This window comes from Pseudochaenichthys georgianus, chromosome 4 (genome assembly GCF_902827115.2).
Source record: "Pseudochaenichthys georgianus chromosome 4, fPseGeo1.2, whole genome shotgun sequence".
NCBI classification, from domain to species: domain Eukaryota; kingdom Metazoa; phylum Chordata; class Actinopteri; order Perciformes; family Channichthyidae; genus Pseudochaenichthys; species Pseudochaenichthys georgianus.
The window spans coordinates 20611410-20630391 of record NC_047506.1 but is presented as its reverse complement, the minus strand read 5'-3'; positions in this window follow the sequence as shown (position 1 = coordinate 20630391).

Genomic DNA, 18982 nt, shown 5'->3' with positions numbered 1-18982 from the left:
CACAGCAAATAAACTCAAATGACACAACGAGATGTAAAAGGAGATCACACATACAGTATAGTCGATATAAACTGGCTGCTTCAATCTGAAGAGCAACTAAAACAAAACACGGGAGTGTACCTTGTTCTTGTGAACACTAATGTAATCCACAGCATACACAGAGACCACAAAGTTCTTAAGGAGAAAACTAGTTACTAAAACAAAACACGTTAGTGTACCTTGTTAGCTAATGTTAGCTAGCTGACATTAACGTTACACATTGCACTCATATTACTCACCGAAACCTTGTAAAGCCGGTCCCGCTGCTCTTACAGAACCGACTAACTCCCCTTTCGTGTATGTCCAGCTCTCAACGTGTCCAGACTTGTAGTGATGTTCACCTCGTTTTATACTTTTATTCTCATTCTGAAAGAAACAGGTGAAATTTGCTAACGTGACGGCCGTCTTTGTGATGATGTATTGTGCGAGACCAGAGACCTGTAGTTCACTGAGCGGTTTCACACAAAAAAATGTGTAACTTCACAGTTTTACGACACATTTTTATAATATGTCTGGAATGGGTTCGCTTTGTTACCTCATTTAAAATGTTGGCATTTAATGGAAAAACTGTTATTATGACAACTAAGACAATATTTGATTGATAGCTCTCATCAAGTGAGGTAAAAAGTATTTTACAGAAATCTCGAGTATTCGAGTGATTTAACAGCCAGGGGCGGTTCTAGGGGGGGGGGGGCAACAGGGGCCAGTGCCCCCGTAACACTGACCAAAGGACTATAACTTACATTTACTAAAACAAATACCTTTACGAGACCCCAGTAAATACCAATTACTGTATTTTATGTTTATTTTACACAATTACAATTGTCTTTTTAACCCGCTTTTATTGTGCCCCTCTCATTAAATAACTGGCCCCAGCCTGGCCACCCCAGTAAAATTCATTTAATTGTTTACATGTCAGGAATCTAATATTTTTATATCATAAACATAAACGAGTGATATGGAACAGACTGATCACAGCAACAGAGGCCTGTACTACAAAGCCGGATTTTCGCTTAGCGAACTAACTTCAAGGAAAACTCTGGGTTTCCGGTCCTACGACACTGGTTCTCTTCTTACCGGACTAGATCATGGATGTATAATAAGAACTGGATACAGCGTCGGAGGCGGGGTCTCGTTCTTTCCTATGAGAGCTGCTCATTGGCGCATGATGACAAAATGGCCCAACTTTTGAGAGAGCGAAACGTCACAAATTACCCGTCATGCCTAGCTTTCAAAGCAGAAGAACCCATATGTGCGCACACAGAGCATGCGCCCCTTAAGCCCCGCCCCCCGAGCTCCCACTCTCGGCTCAGTAGAATGAATAGAGACCGAAAATAAATCTAGATTCGGCTTTTAGTGCATTTTACAACTTTAAGGACCTAATGATTATAATAAGGGCTATAAAATAGTTCATACTGGGTATTTTATTTAGTTTTTAAAAAAGTATCCGCTGATTTACAGACGTTTCTTTCCCAATGTTAGTCAATGGGGAAAAGTCTTTCTGGGCCCAAAGACGTCACGGACTGATATGGAAATTGTAGTAGGCCTACCACCGTTTGGACACAACGAATATTTTCCGGCGCACTTCCTGGGGGCTTGGGCTAGACCTCCATGGTAACTTATGCTGAACGGCTAACCTGAGGCCTGTACTACGAAGCCGGATTTTCGCTTAGCGAGCTAACCTCAGGGAAAACTCTGGGTTTCCGGTCCTACGACGCTGGTTCACTTCTTAGCGGGCTAGATCTCCATGGTAACTGAGTGGCTAGCCGATTCCGGAGCAGGATAGGTTCCAGGATAAGAGATCAACTCAGTGAAAGCACCGCCTGCTGACCAATCAGAGCAGAGTTTAAAGCGATCAAGTTATATTACAGGAGAAAGGAAATACAGAAAAACTGCCGTTGCAGGAAAGACGGCCGGCAAAAATCAACTGACTGTGTGAACGTGAAAATTAATAGAATATCACCTCCCATCTTCAGAGCAATCTGACTAATATAACATTAGCGTTAAGAAAGCTTACTTAAATATCTGCCACAACATAAGTAACCGGATCAAAGTAACATTACGTACAGTTCGCGGCACTGTGAGTGCAGACGTCGATGTGTCCCATTATCATTCATATCACATCATATCACATCATCATTTATCATATATTTCCTTATCTGAGTCAGCTTCTTGAGCCGTATCTGGCTGTGCAACACTTACAGTGTCACATACTGTATGCAGAAGTATTATTTTAAGCAACACATTAAAGGTGGGGTATGTAATTTTGGAGAAACCAGCTCAAGTGCGCTAGAATTTGAAAGTACGCAACCGGAAAAAAATCTGCCTCTTCCTTCAGACTTCCTTACAGAGCCCCTCCTCCAACACACACAAACGTGCACATGACCAATGAGGGTACGAGATAAGTTTGTGCACAGATGGAAGACTGACAGGCAGGTAAGCCATCCAGTTATTTTAGCCGGACCGGCTAAAATGATTGGTCGTGCTTTTTACAGTGCTACGGCTTCCACAGATGAAATTATTCTATGTATTTAATATTCATTGCTTTCGGGATGTTAAGAGCATTCCATGGAATATAACAAAAAGTGTTTCTGAAATAAATTACATACCCCACCTTTAAGTTGACGAAACACTCGAGTCAAATGTAATTAAAGTCAGATCCACTCGTGTCTTAGTGATATCATAAACCTGTTAATGTATGCATAAAGTGTTTAAGTCATGGATGTTTAAAGTTTAAAGTTTTCATATTTGTCTAATTATAGTTTAAGTAACCAATGTGACAGCTTTAAATCCCTGGGAGCGCCCCTGTCCAGGGTATGTTGAACTGAATTCGTAGTACAGGCCTTAGGTGTTACAGGTGGATTTAGGTTTCCTCTGTAAAGAAGGTTCAACCGGTCCATCTGCTTTGCTTCCTCTGTGGGCAAAACCAGCTATGCAAATTCCAAAATAAAAGCATGAACGTAATGAGTGGGCGGAAGAGGAGGTGTGTGCGTGTGTGTGTCACATTCACTTAATAGCTGTATAATCATCATCATTTGGGTAGAACTATTTATTAATTTTAGAATGAACAAAAATACATTACTGATTATATATGTTTCGGATAGCTTAACAAATCATAATATTTTACATATTTTACTAATTGGTTTATACATAGATAATCAGAATCTTAAAAGTAGCTCTGGCAGTATAAAGTAGTACAAATTGAAATACTCACGATACAAGTACCTTCTTCACTTCTGTCTTATTGTACTTATTATGCCAAATTGGTCCATTTCAGAATAACACATATTATATGTTTTGATTTTAAATATTGATGCATTAAATTGTTATCAAAACTGGTAAATTTGCAGCTAGTTTTAATCACTTAATATACTGCAGGTTAGTTTGTGAATTTACCCAAGGTGTAACTAAAGTCTCATTTAAGTTGATTATAAAGTCTTATTTAATTGTTGATTATATTTCACATTATTAATCCAAATCGGCAACTAAGGGTATTAAATAATTGCAGTGTATTAAAAGTATACAATTCACCTCTAAGGTGTAGTGGAGTAGAAGTACTAAGTAACATAACATGGACCTAAGATTTTCATTGACATAACTACACTCTAGCTATGTACGTATATGACAGATAAAAGCCTTGAACCTTGAAAATACTCAAGTAAAGTACAAGTATCTCAAAATTGACTTGAGTAAATCTACTTCGTTACTTCCCATCTATGCTTCTGTCCTTGCATCAGTTTATGTTTCTCTGGCTGTTTCTCAATCGCGAGGATGCTTGCTTGGTAGCACATGTCTTCCGAGTCACTTGCTTCAGAAGCTAGGCAAGAATCCTTCCTGGCATTCGGAAAACGAAGAGTGGAACAGGCTAGCAAGTGTGCAGGTGTGCGTCATATGAAAGGCTTACATTTTCCGCCACAGATTTGGGGAAATTGGTCCATGCGCAAAGCATTGGCGTAGCCACCATAGGGCCAGTTTACTCATTGGCCCACCCTGAGAAAGCTTCGGTGTCATTTAATTATTTTTATTTTTTTTCATTATTATTATAAAAAATGTATTCACCCATTGAGAATATCCAAGAATTCAAAGTGAAATTCAAGTGAACAAATATCGAGTTTAATTAATGTTGTATGTGCTTTGTCCTCTGAACCAAACTCATTTACGGTAAAAACGGATTGTTGGTTCCGGCGCGCGCCATAATAACGTGAGAGAGGCAGAGAGCTGCCTGCAAAATAAATGATGGCTCAAAGTTCACTAATGAACTATGGTTTTTAAAAAAAAAAGCCAGACTCCAAGAAGAGCCCCCACTGCCCTCATCTAGCAGCGATCTATACGATCATTTTCTGATAACGATGAAATAGCCCCGCCTCCCTCTCCTGCTGCTGGGCTGTCAGAAGAAAACAAATGTTAACGGAAACTCTGCCGCACGGTTCCCTCGTCCCTTGGAAGAGGCGGAGAGGTGGGTGTTTTTCATCTGCTGGTGGACAGTCCGGAGAGATATACACAGGGTTGGGTTGTGTTGTAACGGAATACATGTAACGGCGTTACGTAATCAGAATACAAAAATCAAGTGTATTCAGCTGGCGTTACATTTGAAAAACGAGTAATCTGATTACAGTTACTTTCGTAAACCTGAAGTGAATACATTTTGGAATACTTATTGGAATTATTGGTGGAAAAGTTTCCTCACAAAATGTAATATTCATTACCGGCAGAACTGTGTGCACTGCACTGCACGGCGCTGCAGCTTGTCTGTGAGCGAGAGAGAGATGCAGCGTGTCTGTGAGGCCCCGCCCCCGCACGCAGATGAGAGAGAGATCTCTTTTAAAATATATTGAAAGTTAGAAACGGAGATGGTTAGATAAAATGTGCAAGATAACGTTTATGTAGCATTTCTTTATTGTCGAAATTATGACATTTATAACGGGATAAAATCAAAGTGAATTGCCTGTTGCTGCTGAGTGCATGGGGCAAGTGACTGGAACAAGTTTTCATTTCATTTCATTTCAAACCTTTATTTATACAGATAAATCCCATTGAGATCATTGATCTATTTTTCAAGGGAGACCTGCTCAAGTAGTTCCACATGAAACATAAAAACATAAATAGAACAACAAAAGGACATCATACAGCATCATTTACATAATTATCCACATAAACAGAATGTCAAAGCGGGTCAAAGTTACAATGTAAAATTGTAAGTACAATGTAAAGTCCTGTACTCTGCAGGTGCCGGTAAAGAGCAATACAATGACAAAACCTTTCCAAACAAAACAACTAGTAGGTAGGTAGGCAGGCAGACAGGCAGACAGACAGATAGACAGACAGATAGACAGACAGGTAGATAGATGGATATCATATATAGATACTTCATTCATCCCAAATTGTGAAATGTGTGGAAACAAGTATAAACACAATAACATTAAATACAAATGAAAGCAATAGACAGGAATAGATGCATATATAGTAGAAAGGACACGATGAATATTATAACATTTAATGTAGCCTTACTATGAAGGCTGACCTAAATACGGTGCTTTTCTACAGATTACTTTATTACTGCACTGGTAAAGTAAAATTAGACCGATTAATAAGATGTGAGGTGCTTTGTAACTTTGACCCGCTTGACTGAATACACAACAAACAATGAAGAAAGAGTTTTATCTGGGCTGCTTCGCTGCCAGCTGCTCCCCCGGGACCCGAAAGTGGCGTATAGCCTGTACTTCAACATCAATGCATGTGCTCGATATGCTATATTGATCCAATAAACTAACACAAACTAACTATCACTATAATGATGATGATGATGATGATGATGATGATGATGATGATGATGATGATGATGATGGTGATGGTGATAAAGAATGCATCTAACGTTCCGCTGTTCATTATAATAAAAAACAGAGCATTAAACAAACCATCATGGTCTTACTTTGAAATCATGCGAAAATGTCGTCATCAGCAGGCCATCACGTGGTTTCCGAAAATCACCGAGGAGTAGATTTTAGCCGAGACCGGCGGAAAATATGTCTCAAAATTCCGTGTGTGTAAAAAGACGATCCACAAGCAGAAATGTGAGATCCGCAAGCGCATTTTTGGTCGGCAAATACAAAATGGATCCACAAATGCCTGATCGAAAGTTGTCAATGTTAAAGAGATAATCACAGATCTTTTTTTTTATTTGTGAAAATATTTAGCGTATTTGCAGATCCGTTTTACACTTGCACATTTATTTGTGAGTTTGCAAATCTTTGAAATGCATTTGTGGATGGTGTTTTACATTTCCAAATCACATATTTACACACAAATAATTTTTATGTTCACACAAATAATTATGAGACATATCTATGCCCATAGATTTGGGTCAATATTCTAGCGCGTAAAACAAGCTACTCACGAGCGGGAAATGTGCTTTTACACGCGCATGAAATTACCCTCGCGCGCAGATTAAACCCCCGCGAGCGCGAGAGAGACAGCCCACTATGGAACGCCCTTTGCGCCACAATTCGCGCGTTTATTCGCGCGGATTAACGGGGAGGTCCGTTTATTCGCGCGAAACTACGCGCGAATAAACGGGGAGGTCCGTTTTATAAACGGGGAGGTCCGTTTGAGTTCAAAGTCTCAGTAACCAATCAGTGAAGAGCAAAACCAGACCAAAGCAATCTGTAGATGAAAAGTTCCTGACATTGTGAGGCTGGAAATTGTACATTATTCCAGCTTCAGGGGACTATGTATTAATTTGGCTTTCAATATAATAAATATATCAATCAATATAACCTGCCTTCATTGTCTTTTAAAATAAAATCGCCGTACCTTATTTTACTGAAGTGAAGGGTATTTGTCTCCTTAAATCACCTTTTAAATGTACTTCTTATAACATGGCATGGTGTAACCGGGTGTAACATATCAAAATGTTCAGTCTCTGGTCTTGCTAGAAATGCAATGTCACTCACCTTAGAGCACTGTTTTATGAGATACTTAGCTTAGAAATCAGATTTTTGGAAAACTTAAAAACTTGTGAAAACACAGATGTACTCATGTCATCCATTTTTTTTTGTGTTTCAGATTTGGTTTACCAACGTTTTTGGTTCACAAAAGTAGTGAAATATATGAATTACACTATAGGCCTATATAAATGTGTTGTTCATGTCTATAATGAAAATGTGTAAATTAGAATTTGGAGTAAAATAGTTCTATCACTCTACTTTCACCACAGAAAAGTTACATCAGGACTGATTCATGACTTCATATTCCATACTGAGGTTCATGTAATGTGTACAAATACAAATTGAGCATTACAACTTATTTTTTTCACCCAACTATTTATGTTAACATAATAAACTGTAAAATCTCAATATTTACAATACAGGGTTCATACACTTTTTCACCAATGATTTTAAATGACTCTTTCATGTGGCTAGCATGCGCTGCCTCGCCCATATTCTAAATATCGAATATGTTACAACAGAGTTTGCATTTAGTACGTCTTGGGTCAATGTCTTTTGATAACCACAATTGGTACTTATTCTTTAGAAGCCATACATTGTTGAAACTGCACTTCCCTGGCATCTTTATATCAAATGGTAGCTCCTGTAGACTAGAGGGCGTGATTGTAAACACCTCTCACCAGCGAAATACTGCCACAGTTGCCATTTTACGTTTCATTATACGATACAGTATTTATTATCATTATAGTATTACTATTTCGGCGATTAGATAACATAAATTATATTTGATGCAACTTTATTTATATTTCCAAAACATTGGGGAAAATATTGCATTCCATGACTTTTCCAGGTTTTTAATGACCGTACGAATCCTGACAATATCAGAACTTTCTCAACCAATATTCATTATAAATGTAAAGACAGGGGGAGCAGTGCCATGGTCTTTGTCTGTCTTCCAAGACAGTGGGTCTGGCTGCTGTGTAGGTGATGGTGCATGTGCTGCTGGTGGCTGTGTCGGAGGGAGGGAAGTGTGCTAGGCGAGACTTCTTTGCTGGCTGGGTTGATCATGATGGCTGGGTTGATCGTGATGGCTGTGGTGGAGGCCTTTGTGCTGTGGTGGAGGCCTTTGTACCGAGGTGTATCTTAATCTTGTGGCAGGCACAGATGGAGGTGGAGGCTGCTGTAGTGATGCTGGTCCTCTGGTCCTTGGTGGTGATGGCTCTGGTGAAGGCCCTTGAGCCACGGTAGATCTTGACCTGGGTGCAGGCACAGATGGAGGTTCTTGCTGCTAGGCGCAGGCAGCTGTGAAATCGGAAAGACATATAGGACAATAATTACTAAGTTCATTAAAATATAAAGTTCAAGTAGAATGTTTCTCCCCTCTCTCTATTTAACTATGTTACACCCACACAATGAAAGTACACTATTACTGTAATATTTACCTATCATCAAATGGATCCTTGTTGTTGTTGTATTCTCCAGGTTCTGATGCTCCACCTCCACTGCTGCTAGTGCTACAAGTCCGCTGTGCAGAGCTGCATATTGCATTCCATGACTTTTCCAGGTTTTTAATGACTGTACGAACCCTGACAATATCAGAAATTTCTCAACCAACTATTCATTATAAATGTAAAGACAGGGTCTTTGTCTGTCTTCCAAGACAGTGGGTCTGGCTGCTGTGTAGGTGGGGGTGATGGTGCATGGCAGGGCTCGAGCATAAGGACGTCCCGTCGTAGAAAAATAGTGTCGGGGAGGATACAAAATAATTTTGGGACGAGTTAAAATAAAAATACCCTGCTAACTCTACTACAAACGGCGATGAAAATGAAACCGACTGCACGTTTTGTGTAGCACAGTTATTAAACCTCCTTGTCAACATAAACACCATGATAAACACACACGCACAAAACATTCAGAAACCCTCGAAATACACACATGTAGCTACAGCTGGCTGTGCCCGCAAATGTGCGGGTCTAGCTATGTTCTGTTCGCGGGTTGAGTGATGTACAATGGCATCCCGTGGAGGAATTCTGAAATGTTTTACCGTTACATCACAAAAACGCACAGCAGAACCAGACCCTGGAGCGCCGGCCTCTTTATTTACTTACTCCTCTTCATCCCCTATGGGTGATAAGGCTGAGAAGAGAACCCTCCATCGTATTTAGTCCTTAGCAATATGCTGCGCCTCTCCCCATGTAGGGATGGGTACCGAGCCCCGGTATTAAACGGGCGGGAATTATTAAAGACAGTGGTAACGTTAAGCTCCGACGTAATCTGACTTTTTATCGGTACTGGAGACATTTAAAAAATATAAGTCATATGTATTATTGCTACATCCACATTATATTGCAGTTTTAGTTTCACCAACTCCGTTTCTAATATGCAATAAGACTAAAACATGCGTCTATGATGTATTTTTGAGCTTTCCAATCCAGACGAGATCTCTCTCTCCCGTCTGTGTGCGAGGGGGCGGGGCCGTTTGTAAAGGTCTCCTGACTGTGTTACAGACTGTCATCCTGGTTAGTGGTTACTCTGGGTTCTGTCTTCAGGACAGTGTTGATTTTTTTTGTTAATTGGATGAGTAATTTTCCCATTTGTGTGTTTGTTTAAATATATTTGGCCTTTGTTTATGTGATTGAATGATTTGCTCAAATAAAAAGGTTGATGAATTATCATCTAATGATTTGTATGATGTTTTATTTATGTTAAAGGTCACTTTGAATGATTTTAACTCGTGATAATGTAGAAAAACTAACATTTTAAATTCGGGACGGTCCACATTAATTTCGGGACGGCTTATATTGTATTTCGGGACGGTTCCGGGAGGATGGGGAAAAAAGTTAGTCGAGAGCCCTGGTGCATGTGCTGCTGGTGGCTGTGTCGGCGGGAGGGAGGGAGGTGTGCTAGGCGAGACTTCTTTGCTGGCTGGGTTGATCGTGATGGCTGTGGTGGAGGCCTTTGTACCGAGGTGGCCCTTGAGCCACGGTAGATCTTGACCTGGGTGCAGGCACAGGTGGAGGTTCTTGCTGCTAGGCCCAGATAGCTGTGAAATCGGAAAGAAATATAGGACAATATTTACTACTAAGTTCATTAAAATATAAAGTTCAAGTGGAATGTTTCTCAAGCACAAATAACAATGCACAACTCAAAATAAAATGGGGAGCAGGGCTCGCAATTAACGATGTCCCGATGCCCATACAAATTCCTACTGGGACACAAATCTATTTTGTCTGGGACTATTTCGGGACAGTAAAAAAGAAATTAAAAGTAAACTTCAAAATGGGTGTTATTTGCAAAGTCATTGGGCTGTCAAATCATAGAATGCATTCTACGTCATCCACTCTGCTGCTGACTGCTGCTAGACTCGCGCCAATGCAACGCTCACAACAGTTAAAAACAGAAGAAAGAAATGCTGAGGTGGTTGAATAAACAGCCCCCTGTAGCAAGCCCCAATTCTGCCGACTCCCGAAACTAAAACATCCCAAGTCCTGGTCATGATGCACCGTCTTCCATTGTGGTAAATTAGTTAATTAGTCTTAAGTGCCAATGTTAGTGCTAACTAACGCTAGCAACTGAAGTGTGCCTTACAATGCATACAAACGTCCTAAAATGCGGTGTCATGTTCTTTTGAAGTTTGTGAAAATGATGTGAAATACAGTTGATCAGAATAAGAGGTGTAGCCTATCATTTTTGTATTTTCTTTGTCAGCCAGTCAGTGAGCAGGCTAGAATCTTTAGCTGCAAAAACGTAAGGCATTTAGCTTTTCATCTTTTTTTAGTGTTTTACTTTTTTTGGGTCAAGAACGTCAGTCAGATTGGGTGACGATTAGAAAGGGGGTCGCAAGGTAATTTTAGTTTGTCAATCAACTCTGGTATGACAATAATGTGTCATGTTAGAGAGAGTAATGTTCCAGTTGTGTTTGTGCCTAGGGGGGGGGTGGTGAATGATTGAGAGCAAGATGATTGACATTCATGAATGAAGATAGAAGATCAATTTATATTCCTATAGTACTACTGACGACTTGTGAGGATAACTTGTAACTAGAACTGAAAACAGATACATTTATTAAACTGTATTATGGAACTTCTGTTTTTTTATTATCATTCATACCACTTTTATTGCCAGACAGAGGGTTCCGATCATAAAACACAGAGACCATACAGCCATACCGTATTGAATTGAAAAATACAAATCAGAATTCTTCAATGTTGACATGACAATGATAAATTAGTGTGGATATTGAGAAACAATAGAAAAACATGTCTTAAATCAACTCTCTTCCCTTCTACTCTAGGAGAGGCAACAGATCAGACTAATATTCATATGTTTAAAAGAATAAGTATTTTAAACTTACATGGTGGACCAGAGTCTATGGTGTGATGATTAAGTGACAAAAAAGTATCAAATTATATGTATTCTGCATAATTGGGGGGGCAACGATACAAATTTAAATTTGGGACTCTGCTGGTTATATCCGGGACAATACAAAGTAGAATTCGGGACAGTTGTGGGACACTGAGGAAAAAAGTTAATTTTGAGCCCTGATGGGGAGGTGGGACAGGAGTCTCTCTCTCTCTCTCTTACAAACTATTTAACTAAACCCACACAATGAAAGTACACTATTACTGTAATATTTACATTTACCTATCTTCAAATGGATCCTTGTTGTTGTTGCTGTATTCTCCAGGTTCTGATGCTCCATCTCCACTGCTGCTAGTGTTACAAGTCCGCTGTGCAGAGCTGGTAATCAGATAATAAGCCTGTTGAACAGGAGAAAAGAATGAATCAGAGGGAAAGTTGCTGCCGTTTGTGTGGTTGTCCTAGCCAGAATTTATTAAACCCATTAATAAATACACTTACAAATTATATCCGTTTTCTCTATGTATGTATCTCTGCGTTGTGTTGTGTGGTCGAATGAATATGACTTCCTTCTTGCCAACCAGCTTTATTATCTGTGCAAACAGAATATAAGGAAATGGCTTCACCAGCGTTCTACCTCAATACTTCTCCTCAGTGAGGCCTGAAGCCAACTGAGAATGTAAAAATACATTTAGCCAATCAAAATAACTATGTCTGACATATTTCGTTTTCTATTAAAAAATGGACATAGATCCACATGCCATATTATGACTTTCATGAGGGATTAAAGCCTTTTTCATTTACAGTATATAATACAGTGATAACAGATAACACACACAACCCGACTGTACTCACTTTAACATGGCTGTTGTACAGGCACAATATTAGCATAGCATTAGCGCTTTAGCTTTTAAATAATATGAACAATTATGACCTTAGACCAACATTTCACATATTTATACAAACAGAATAAACTTGAAATGTAAGCCAGACTAGTGCACGGAACTGATACACATAGTAGAGCTACATTATCCAGGGAGCCTGTGTTAAAGAAGCTAGCGGACGCTATTATCCATTAGCCACACGCTAGTGGCGTAGCTCACATAATGACATTAAAGTTAACTACACATAAAACAGTTTCAAAGACACTTCTTAGATCGAAATATGACATAATCTGTGTACACACTACTAACCTGTTGAACAGGAGAAATGAATGAAGCAGAGGGAAAGTTGCTGCCATGTGTCTGTCGTCTGTGGTCTTCTTCTTCTTCTCTCAGACCATTCCGTTCTCTAACGCTAAACCTGAAGTGAGGCTAAGAACGGCGAATTTAAAGATAACAATACCATTATCACTCCTAGTGGTGACTTTATGAACTGCAAACAAATTATAACATTATAAAATGCCTTTAAGGCGGCACACTGTTTGAAGCGCTGCACATTATATAAACTAACGCTACACACGGCAACGACATTAACTGCAAACAGTCGTAACTTGTGTGAAGTGTAACATTAAACAATATATTAACATATTAAATACAACATTTATGACACCACTCGTTCCACTCAGTAACCCTCTTTGTTCTAAGACATGTGATAGTCTATACACTATCATCTTCTCCATCCATTTACACAAGTGTGATGTTACTGGGTAATGATCACTTCCTATGGTACAGTCACTTTTTACATACCATTCACACGATTTAACTAAACTATCCGTCACAAGTATGAGGTCCAAACATGATTGTGTCCCCCTATTCAGGTCTATTCTTGTTTTTTGTCCATCATTAAGGCAAAAACAATGCCCTGTGAAAAAGTATCTCTTTAGCCCTTTCCAAAGTCCTTTAAAAACTCATGCAGCAGTTGCATCTCAAAAGGCCTTAAGGGAAGGTTTTGTTACATTTTAAGGCGTAACCTTTGACATTTAGTTGGACCAGAGGCATCAATCTGCATGTACTTTCCGAGCCGGATCCAACAAGACCAAGCTCAAAGCCGTCGGACATTCCTTTGCACCGTCGAGGGTACTGTCGACATGCACATTTGACCTCTGACCTCGATTTTGACCTTGTTCGAAGGTCGCAGGGTCCCCACATTTTGCACGCGGGTTCCACACAAGTTAAGCAACACACTCTCAAAGTCTCGGAGCACCACACACCTTTTTTCAATTTTGTTCATGTTCTACTCCTCCCCCACCACAAGCCTGTCAGACCCTTAGCTTATGAGAGGATTTTGTGATACAGTTTGACATTTAATTGAATAAACATGCCCTCGAGGGTCAGAACCGACCATGGGGACGAAAACAACTCTGTCTGCCTATTGATGAGCATCTTCAGATGCTCTCACAGAGGCAGTGCTCTCCGTGGAAGAAGCACCCACAACCAGAGAATAGAACGGCTCTGGGGTGACCTGTGGCGAGGTGTGAGCAATGTCTATTACGACCTCTTCAACTTCCTGGAGAGTGAAGGCATAATAGACATAGACAATGAAATGCACATGTGGGCCCTGCATTATGTCTATCTCCCGCGCATAAACCATGACCTACGGGGTTTTTGGAGCAGTGGAACAATCATGGGTTGAGGACCGAAAGACACCAGAGTCCCACACAACTTTTTGTCCAAGGTTGCCTGGAACGGCAGGGCCAGACCACTTCTGCCATGCAGAGCCTCTTTGGTGGAGGACAAGGAGATGGTCAGGAGGAGCCAGACAGAGAGGGTAGAGCTGATGCAGGAGAGGATGCTCAGGAGGAGCCAGACAGAGAGGGTAGAGCTGATGCAGGAGAGGATGCTCAGGAGGAGCCAGAGAGAGAGAGTAGAGCTGATGCAGAGTAGAGGATGCTCAGGAGGAGCCAGACAGAGAGAGAGAGAGGGTAGAGCTGATGCAGGAGATGTTGCTCAGGAGGAGCCAGAGAGAGAGAGTAGAGCTGATGCAGAGTAGAGGATGCTCAGGAGGAGCCAGAGACAGAGAGGGTAGAGCTGATGCAGGAGAGGATGCTCAGGAGGAGCCAGAGAGAGAGGGTAGAGCTGATGCAGAGTAGAGGATGCTCAGGAGGAGCCAGAGAGAGAGGGTGGAGCTGATGCAGGAGAGGATGCTCAGGAGGAGCCAGAGAGGGTCACCGTACCTTGAAACCAGCACCTGCTCAGCGATGAGGACATGGAGCAACTCACCGCAGGTTGATCCTCTTGCTGGTCGTAGAGGAGATCTTGGACGTCATCCAGAATATACTGTCATTCATGGCAACATTGAATGTTGTCTGATTTCGTCACGGACACATGTTTCCCAGCGGCTCCCCGCAGGCTGTTCTTTGGCCTTTGAACTCACACTAATTGCCTTTTTTAAAACTACTACTTTGCACATTTTTCTAGTGTGTCGTGTATATATGTGTGTACCTATGTTTTTATGTTGTAGTATTCGAGTGAATTTTCCTTAAATAAATTACTTTGTTTAAACAATGGTCTCTGTCATTGATGTTGTGCAGTTATAGCCCCGCTTGTGGCAACCACTCCTTGCTTCACATGACAATGATTGATTTGTATATATCGAATTGCTATTTTTGCCATTATTGTATTGTTATTAGTGCTTTTGCAGGGAATTATTATTATTATTATTACTTTAAATCTCATAGATATTAACACTATTAATACATATGGCTGAAATAATCATCATCATTAATTGTTTTGTGATATTATGTCCCTCTTGTTTTCATATATATATATATTAGGGCTGTCAAACGATTACAATTTTTAATCAGATTAATCACAGCTTAAAAATTAATTAATCATGATTAATCACCATTCGAACTATGTCCAAAATATGCCATTTATTTATGTATATTGTTGTGGGAATGGAAAGATAAATGAAAGAAGGCGGATATATCCATTTAACATACGTATGTATGTTTATTGTAACATTGTTCTGTGTGACAGCCCACACACCTATCAATCATCAAACCGTGGGGTCTTATTTCATTACGTGTTGATTTCTATCAACACGTAATGTTGTATCGATGTATATATAGATGTACTTCAGCAAACATATTCTCCGTCGGGACTTCCTGCAACAACATCACGCCGTTATCTTGATTCTGATTGGCCAGAAGACATTATCAAAGATGTTCTATTGCGAAGACAATCACTACGTGACAAAAGTTTTCAAAACCGTTTCTAGTCCTCGGTATTTCCAGACAAGTGGCTACTGAAATCAATCTTACTAACTGCTGTCTGTGCAATTTACTCCGCGAGTTGGTGGACTTTATTTTGCTTACTTTAACATCATTTTTCATGGTGGGGGCTAAGCCATTTCTTGGTATGACTGTAGCCTATCTCAGCGCTGGAAAGAGGGTTACTGAGTGGAACGAGTGGTGTCATAAATGTTGTATTTAATATGTTAATATATTGTTTAATGTTACACTTCACACAAGTCACGAGTGTTTGCAGTTAATGTCGTTGCCGTGTGTAACGTTAGTTTATATAATGTGCAGCGCTTCAAACAGTGTGCTGCCTTAAAGGCATTTTATAATGTTATAATTTGTTTGCAGTTCATAAAGTCACCACTAGGAGTGCTAATGGTATTGTTATCTTTAAATTCGCCGTTCTTAGCCTCACTTCCGGTTTAGCGTTAAAGAAACCATAGACATATACATCTTTATATGTCTATGAAAGAAACCGCATGGTCTGAAAGAAGAAGAAGAAGAAGACACATGGCAGCAACTTTCCCTCTGCTTCATTCATTTCTCCTGTTCAACAGGTTAGTAGTGTGTACACAGATTATGTCATATTTCGGTCTGAGAACTGAAACGTTTTTCTGTCGCAATATTATCGTTGAGCAAACTTAACTAGCATCACTATCTGCTAACGTTAGCTTTAGCCTTCGTTTTCTATTAGTTTTTTTCATAGGCTATAAACGGAGGTGGTATAAGTATATATCTTGTACTTGAGTAAAAGTAGAAGTACCCAGGTCTTGTACTTGAGTTAAAGTAGAAGTACCAGAATGTAGGAACAATCCTGCAATCAAAATGTTCCTCAAGTGAAAGTAGAAAAGTATTCTCATCAAAATATAGTGAAAGTAGCGACAGTAAAAGTAGTCGTTGTGCAGATTTGTCCATTTCAGAATAATATATCTGATATGTTTTATAATGATTGATCATGAAAGTGTTCTCCAAGCTGGTGAAGGTGCAGCTAGTCTGAAGTACTTTGTAGACTGCAGGGTAGCTGGTGACTTTACTCCAGGTGGAACTAAAGTCTGATTCAACACTTGGTTAGATTTCACATCATTCATCCACATCTGTAAAGTAACTAAAGGTATTAATACATGTAGTGGAGGAAAAGTACACCATGTACCTCTGAACTGTAGTGGATTAGAAGTACAAAGTAGCAAAAGAAACATTGAAATACTTAAATAAAGTACAAGTATCTCAAAATTGTACCCAAGTAGTACTTGAGTTTATGAACTTAGTTACTTTACACCAGTGGCTATAAAGATAGAAAGACTAAGCCTTGCACAGAGGCATGAAAATACATTTTCAAAATGCTCAACAGTGCTGCCAAAATGTTAAACTCACTGCTACACAATTAAAATAAACGCTTTTATATATATTTATATTAGATGTGACTCTTTGGCGTTTCTGTTATTAGTACCTGCTGCTTTAGTTGTTCTGACTGCTAAAATCATCTGTTATTCCTAATTTTAAAGCCGATATTCCGTGGGGTCCGGGGCTCGGATCCTTGACACCTTTTTCATACCTGATGAGTTTGCATCCCTGTATCTGTTATCACCGTATTATATACTGTAAATGAAAACGGCTTTAATCCCTCACGAAAGTCATAATATGGCATGTGGATTTATGTCCATTTTTGATTAGAAAACGAAATATGTCAGACATAGTTATTTTGATTGGCTAAATGTATTTTTACATTCTCAGTTAGCTTCAGGCCTCACTGAGGAGAAGTATTGAGGTAGAACGCTGGTGAAGCCATTTCCTTATATTCTGTTTGCACAGATAATAAAGCTGGTTGGCAAGAAGGAAGTCATATTCATTCGACCACACAACACAACGCAGATAGAGAATAGAGAAAACGGATATAATTTGTAAGTGTATTTATTAATGGGTTTAATAAATTCTGGCTAAGACAACCACACAAACGGCAGCAACTTTCCCTCTGCTTCATTCTTTTCTCCTGTTCAACAGGCTTATTATCTGATTACCAGCTCTGCACAGCGGACTTGTAGCACTAGCAGCAGTGGAGATGGAGCATCAGAACCTGGAGAATACAGCAACAACAACAAGGATCCATTTGAAGATAGGTAAATGTAAATATTACAGTAATAGTGTACTTTCATTGTGTGGGTTTAGTTAAATAGTTTGTAAGAGAGAGAGAGACTCCTGTCCCACCTCCCCACCAGGGCTCAAAATTAACTTTTTTCCTCAGTGTCCCACAACTGTCCCGAATTCTACTTTGTATTGTCCCGGATATAACCAGCAGTGTCCCAAATTTAAATTTGTATCGTCGCCCCCCCCCAATTATGCAGAATACATATAATTTGATACTTTTTTGTCACTTAATCATCACACCATAGACTCTGGTCCACCATGTAAGTTTAAAATACTTATTCTTTTAAACATATGAATATTAGTCTGATCTGTTGCCTCTCCTAGAGTAGAAGGGAAGAGAGTTGTTTTAAGACATGTTTTTCGATTGTTTCTCAATATCCAGACTAATTTATCATTGTCATGTCAACATTGAAGAATTCTGATTTGTATTTTTCAATTCAATATGGTATGGCTGTATGGTCTCTGTGTTTTATGATCGGAACCCTCTATCTGGCAATAAAAGTGGTATGAATGATAATAAAAAAACAGAAGTTCCATAATACAGTTTAATAAATGTATCTGTTTTCAGTTCTAGTTACAAGTTATCCTCACAAGTCGTCAGTAGTACTATAGGAATATAAATTGATCTTCTATCTTCATTCATGAATGTCAATCATCTTGCTCTCACTCACTCACCCACCCCCCCCCTAGGCACAAACACAACTGGAACATTACTCTCTCTAACATGACACATTATTGTCATACCAGAGTTGATTGACAAACTAAAATTACCTTGCGACCCCCTTTCTAATCGTCACCCAATCTGACTGACGTTCTTGACCCAAAAAAAGTAAAACACTAAAAAAAGATGAAAAGCTAAATGCCTTACGTTTTTGCAGCTAAAGATTCTAGCCTGCTCACTGACTGGCTGACAAAGAAAATACAAAAATGATAGGCTACACCTCTTATTCTGATCAACTGTATTTCACATCATTTTCACAAACTTCAAAAGAACATGACACCGCATTTTAGGACGTTTGTATGCATTGTAAGGCACACTTCAGTTGCTAGCGTTAGTTAGCACTAACATTGGCACTTAAGACTAATTAACTAATTTACCACAATGGAAGACGGTGCATCATGACCAGGACTTGGGATGTTTTAGTTTCGGGAGTCGGCAGAATTGGGGCTTGCTACAGGGGGCTGTTTATTCAACCACCTCAGCATTTCTTTCTTCTGTTTTTAACTGTTGTGAGCGTTGCATTGGTGCGAGTCTAGCAGCAGTCAGCAGCAGAGTGGATGACGTAGAATGCATTCTATGATTTGACAGCCCAAT